This window comes from Nelumbo nucifera, chromosome 2 (assembly GCF_055504915.1).
Source record: "Nelumbo nucifera cultivar China Antique chromosome 2, China Antique-T2T, whole genome shotgun sequence".
Lineage (NCBI taxonomy): Eukaryota > Viridiplantae > Streptophyta > Magnoliopsida > Proteales > Nelumbonaceae > Nelumbo > Nelumbo nucifera.
Genome location: NC_142650.1, coordinates 49,699,407 through 49,706,434, shown reverse-complemented (window position 1 = coordinate 49,706,434; position 7,028 = coordinate 49,699,407). Strand labels below are relative to the sequence as shown.

Here is a 7,028-nt window from a genome sequence, read left to right as displayed (position 1 = left end):
TTTATAGACTTTCATTCAACTGGTTGTCAATACATAAAATTAACTCTCCAAATCCATTGTTTTGGAGTTACAGAAACAACCAATGTAGCCTGTTTAATGTTAGATTAATCAATGGATACTAAAGTATACTAGTCCATATATAGCCGATCGATTAATATTGCAGGTTATATGTTATAAAAACAGTACATATATATATATACACTATTGTTAACAAACACTTGTATCAACATTCCAACCCTAAATGCAGAGGGTGGGCATCTACTAGGAAACGTCACCTTCTTCAGATGCATCGATTAATTAATAGACAAAAAAATACACAGGTTTCACCCAACAACCAGTTGCCAGATTTTATAATCTGAGACAACTTACTGATCAAATCCCTCCAAGCTTGAATGCACAGGCTCCCCTTTAACTACGCCCTGTTCCATGTTCCATGGTGGGGCTTCCTCTCTGCTGCTTCAATATATTAATTACTGTTCATCATCTTCACTGTTTTCTTCCCTCGGATTCTGGTTTATTAATTTCAGAGTTTTCATTACATGGTTTTGCTGTCTTGCTTTTTAGATGATTTGACTACTCAAAGCCACTTTCAGTGGTCGGTTATAATCGGATCCCTTTGGTAAGAATAAATTCGTCCCCACCTTTACCTACCGAAATAAACAATGACAAACTCAGAACTTAATAGAAAAAACATGACGTCGATAGAAGCAAATTAAGAAATGGAGCCATGACATATGGGACCATAGTTTTCTTTTAAACTCTTTATATTTATTGAGGCTTAGTTGCTGTTAACAAATATAAAAAAAAAAAATACATAATTGGATTAAATAAAACCCACATTCTACCACAGGCATCCCACCATATATGAGTGACTTCAGCTAATTAAATTTTCTAACTAATTAACAAAACAAGAGTTAAGATTATTACATAAGATGAGCTCAACAATGTCGCCTACTTAATTTATATATATATATATATATATATGTATGTTCTACAAGTTCCAAATAACGATTATTTGTTTGACTTTGACCACATTCCCTTCAACTAATGATGCTCAGTTCGGGGGTCTGATTCTGGTTGTGGCAAAGATTATCTTGGCCAAGTATTGTTAGCCAGCTCCACCCTTGAGTGCTTGAGGCCAGAACTGGACTAGGTCAAGCCTAGTGGAGCTGATGGTTCAAGACCAAGAAGAATGAGGACAAACCAAGGTATCTTGGTAGAGTAATTTGCTACACTGCGCATTGCAATTTGCGACCAAAGAGCTATGTATATCCAGACTGAGTTCTGGGATGGGCCTGGACTGACTGCCTCAGAAACTATATAATCAAGACTTGTTTTGGTATATCAATTAGTACTCCCAATTGATCAAGGTACAGTGTACGTATAGAATCATTAAAAAAAAAAAGACAACCCTTTCTGTATAGCTATAGGATCTTCCACCACCTTAGCTATTCTGTAGAACCAGATATTGGCGATGAATAATGCTGGTGATATTCGACTCAATCTTATTATAATAGAATAACATTTGATAATATAGATGACAATGGTGATGATGATGGTGCCAAATTAAGAAATCCTGTTGGGCATATTAACGTTCAAGTCTCACATGCTATCATGTGAGCCATGTTCTGTGTCACTATGGGCTTTATAAACTGTGCCCCTAGTTCAGATTCGTACACTGTTCACATTGTTGCTTACATAGAAAAAACCTCGGTCAAATGTTGCAGGATTTCCTACTTCGGCAGTCTACCTGGTCAAAGCAAGACTAGACATGAGAGAGAATGGGCATCATGGGGTCATGACATCACATTGCATAAACATGAACCGATGACTACTGACCTGTACAATTATAGTATCTAAAATTACAGAGATGATATCTTTTCTCACATCATCTAATTCGATACTATTAAGTTTCTTAGTCATGGTTAGGTTTTTGATTGATTTATTAACCCAGTAAAATTGAGAGTAGATGCAATGACCCCATTTGTTAACGCTCAGGCTCTCCATTAATTACATTTCAACTACCAGGTGTAATGAAGATTTGAATGTGATGTCCTTGAGTGTACTTGATTAATTAAGTAAGGAAGGAGCCACAGGCTCTATCATTTTCCTCGTCATTGATTAAAAATTGTTTAGTCAAGTTGTTCAAAGAATCATCATAACTAAAGAGCCATGCAACAGGACATTAATTCATGACAAAAAGGGGAAATTAACTGCATCTGCATCTGAATCGACATATTCCCGCATAAATGCAGTCTCTCTGTAGTACAGTGGTATATGCTTTCTGCAGTGTAGAGTGTAGACTGTTAGAAGACTCATACTTGAAATGAACAGCCCGAGTCGTGAGTGGTACATGCTTTCTGCCATTGATCAGTTTGTCCTCCAATTTGTTCAGAAATGATTCTTGGTAATACAGCCAGGGTCAATATTAGGTCAGGCCCACTTTTTAACCCATTACACTGGCCCAAAATACACATAATCTGGGATCAAGTTGCAAATCCCAATTGTAGGTGCCGCTCTGTAGTACATGAAAATGAGTAAGTAACATCTAACATAGAAAAGGAGATTGTGTCATTATCTAACTCATGCATCCAGAGTTTTCCTTTGAATCAAACACTTGGTCTTCTTCGCCTTTGGGCTTTGGCCTGACACATGCACGAACGAACCTGACCGCATTTTACGTCCTTTTGCAATCCCGGAATCTATCTATTCCTTCAGTATCAATCAATTGAACGACAAGAAACTCAATACATTTAAAAGATTTATTATTATCCACTCTACAGATTAAGTTATGGCAGAACAGGAGATCTGACTTCACTCTGCAATCCACGTTTATTATGGGCTTGGCCAGCCCAATTAACGAATTGGACCTACTTTTGATATTTCTTTTTAACGTCAGTAACTGAGACTTGCCGCAATAGTTGATGCAAAGCAAATATATAATATTCCAAGCAAAAACTACAGGAATTAATCCATCCTACACACTTTATAATGCAGTCGTTCACAAGTGAGATAGGATAAGAGCATGGGGGATTTAGACCTGTATTTAATAAGGACCTCTCAGGCACTGATCCCAAGTTTATCCATTTTTTCTTGTTGTTTCTTTTCTGTCTTTCCACTCCATCTGGTTGTATCACTGCCATTCTATATCTCCCTCATTAATCCTACATCACCAAACCCCTCCGAAAGAAGCACGCAAACTACAAAAATGATGCAGCAATGGTAGGATGATCAATACCAGAGTTCAGCCAGCAAATTTCCTTGGCAAAAATTTGCTCTTACTACACTAATTATCACCAGTTCAAATTTACATTCCATGCTTTGCAGCCACAGGTATGCTCGCTCATAGCCACAACCGTTGGACACCAAAGCCCCACCTATGTGAACAATATATATAATTTGATAAATCCTGAAATAGATTATCAATTCTGTACGACTTAACTCACAAATTTGAAAAATAAAAATCACACCTTTAACCCATAAATAATAATAATAATCATAAATTTCAATGTGATTGGTGAAATGAATAAAATAGATATACAAAAATAATATGCTCATAATCATTTTAACAAAAAGAAAATTGTGTATATAGTAAACTAGCATTCTAAACTGAGTGAAATAATCTTACAGACTGAACAAATTAAGGCTAGATGAAATTTTTAATACTTGGATGTTTGTGTAATACATGCACACAAGTTGTAGTAGCTACTGAGGTTGATGGAATAAAGTAGCCAAGAACCTCAGGATGATAGCTTCAGACACTAGCTTTAGTTACCCACACAAAAAAGTAAGCTTTATTGGCAAAATAATGGATCAATTTTCTCGAAAAAACTTATGATGCTATCATGACTCTTTTATTATGTTATGTACAACCTAAGAGACAAACATGGTTGAGCACTGCTTTACCAGTTGGACTCCTTATTACAACCCCTGGTAAGCAATATCTGTGAGTTAAGCTAGAAATGACAAGGGAAGCATAAACATTTTTTTGGGTGATCAAGCACATTGACACCATATTTAAGAACTTATGATGAAGTAAACTAATTTAATAAAGCCTTAGACAATAAACAATGTCACTTACTAGGTCTGAATGTCATCTCCGTTTTGGTGAAAGTAAAGCAAATAAAGTACACTATTTATTAATTACAAAATCTGGGTGTGTGGAAAACAAAAAAATAGACAAAATTTTAATCTACGACTACTTTGCCAACAAAAACAAAAATCTGAAACCTCACACCATCTCTTCAATCGATTCTATTTGAAGACAAAATGGGACACAAACACACACTCCCATAATGTGTCAACTGATCTATTGTTTAATCTACGACTACTTTACCAACAAAAAGAAAAAAAAAACAAATACTTGTGAAACCAACCGAGCATTATTCATTCATATGGATCTAAAGAGTATGCCTCCTTATAGGAAGTTAGGAACTAAACATTAAGTATTAATCATCGTGGAACAAAGAAGGATCAATCCCTAACATCAATGAACGGGTTCGTTTGTGAATATGCCCCGACCTACCCAAACACATTCAACCAAACGAGTATGTTTCTTAATTTCCTTCCTACATTTCGACATGTTAGAAAACAGTAATATATTATTGCAGGAAAGATAACATCATAATAGTATATTCCTAAAGTCGTACCTATTTATGTAGCAGATTCTCATTGTATAAGGGCTATTACAAACATTAGAATGGGGAGAATCAACCAGAATCATTTTCAAGGACTAAGCTGATCAATTGTGTTTTAACATATTTAGCAAGACAAAGGGCTTCAATCACAAAGATTATACAAGCAATAAGCATAAGAACTACGACCATATTTTTTGTAAAGGGGAAACATAACAGTGAGGGATGCATGCATGCAATGTTGGAGAATTGCTTTTTGCACATGGTATGTGGGGAAGGAGGGTTGCGTTATGTCTCTTCCAATTAATCTAAATATGGACCTTTTCATAGTGTACCATGTTGGAAAAACATTTAGGGTCATGATTTATTGATGAAAATACGTAAGGTTTGATTTAAATTAGCAAGGCCACTTTGCCTTTAAGGCTCAGTTTGGAAAATGTATAAATACAAATATGTAGAGTGCAAAACAGTATTTTGTATTATTTTGTTTGTATTTGCAATGTAGATATTTGTATTTATACTCTTTCCAAACTGAGCATCCAAATTGAGTCTAAAGTAAAAAAATCTATATATTACGAAAGAGCTAGCGAACAGAAATCTCAATTTACTACTTCAAATAAGCAACAAAAATTTGCAAGATATTCATCCAAGGATTATAATTTATAAACACATTAAATATTGGTCTCTTGTGTACATAACATCCATCCCAGACATTTGCAAGATGCTAGTGTTTCTTTTTTGAAAGCATATCTCATTTGTTTCAACAGAGGACTGAATACACCATAACATAGCATGTAGAAAGATCACAGCAGTAGACGATCTGCGAGGCGAAGTACAGTACAGCCTTCGGTTGTTGAGACATGAATGCAGAACAAGATCTTCAAGTTTTAAATATTTTCTCGTTCTTAAGCGTTAGGAAATTCAATGTTTTATTCGACAAGGATGGAACTAGAAAATTTTTCTAAGCATTCTATCGGCTAACATTCCCAAGTCATAACAAAAAAGAATGATGGCTAAGTCATGCCAAAACATATAAAGAAACAAGAAGCCAGGTAAATGACCTATAATATTCATGTACAGGACATAACAAAATGATTGCAAATGTGACTCTTTGTATATTCCTAACCCATCAAAGGAGAAAAAAAGCTGGTAACCATCAGAGAACCTGAAATGAGAGAGAGAGAGAGAGAGCTAAACTCTTACGCATGTTGGCAAAGTACAAGAAGCTTCAGAGAAATAAAAGAACCCATGCCATCAGTCTAATAGAAATCTGAATACACTAAGCAATGACGCCATATCGTCACAAAGAACTTTCTAATTTAAAGTACAGTAGCAGATATCTAAGCATCTTTCAAGTTGAACAGGTTTAAGTAAGTTTAGCAGATTAAACACATGAGCAAAAGTGAAATATTAACCAACATATAAGATAGAAACGGTTGATGCAAAATTTACCTAAAAACATGGTTCATTTGCAAGAACCTAAACCGGCAACAAGATTTTCAGAAAGCAAGAGGATTCACCATCGTCGTTTATCATCTATGTGTGTCCGTAACGTGCAAGCTCTGGCTGGATCTCGATTGCTTGAGTTTGCAACTTTGGAGATTCAAAAATAGTCATTTATTGCCGATGCAGCATCATCAAGATTCCCATACCGTGAGCCTATCGAGTGAAGGGAAGGGAAGGGAAGGGACCACCACCCCATGAAGCCCATAAAGTTGTGAATCTTGATGGTGCTACATCTGCAAACACTGACTGGTGCCTTGAGATCTTCATTTTTCATCGGTCCATGCAAAACCAAGCAAGAAAGAAAAGAGAGAAAACCCTAACCCTAACCCTAACACTAAACAAATTCCATGAAGTAAAGGAAAACAAAGAATGAACCTATAAAGTAACAAACCCACATCCGAGAGCATGAAATAAAAAATATCCACTTGGGTGAAACGGCTATAACCTTGTTAAAAGGATCCAAGACAAAAGTTGAAGAATTGCAACAGTGGAAAAAAGGAAGGAAAACATAAGAAACATAAAGAGAAGATGAAAAAACAGAAAAGAAGAAAGACCCGTGGTGAAGATTTGAAGGGCGACGAGGCTATTAATATAGGGGATTTGGAGGGGAAGGAGGTAGAGGATGAGTGTTGAAGGTGTTGTATCCCCAACAGTTATACATCGCAATCCCTAGTTCCAGATTTATCAAAAACTTTTAATCCTTCCTGCGTTACCCTACTTTCTAAAGATGTCAAAAGAAATAACAAACCTTAAAAAGGAAATGAGGACTTACCCTGTAACGGTGGCGTTTAGGTTGGGAGTATTTCTTGCGTCCTCTACAAGCATTTCAAGTGGGTGGAAATGACTGGGGCCTGATCGCCGATATCAACAGGTCTCATCTACTTGGAA

General features: G+C 36.0%; 1 long non-coding RNA gene across 2 annotated transcripts; it reads right to left on the bottom strand.

Moving 5' to 3' along the window:
* Window positions 1-2,070: 2,070 nt before the first annotated feature.
* On the bottom strand, window positions 2,071-7,028 carry LOC148802196 (uncharacterized). 2 transcript variants are annotated; one of them, XR_016082598.1, is made up of 2 exons: window positions 6,087-7,028; window positions 2,071-5,799 (listed from the first exon to the last, which is right to left on the bottom strand). It is a non-coding gene; the product is annotated as an uncharacterized LOC148802196 (long non-coding RNA). The 2 variants fall into 2 exon arrangements; XR_016082597.1 differs by having other exon boundaries at window positions 2,071-3,377.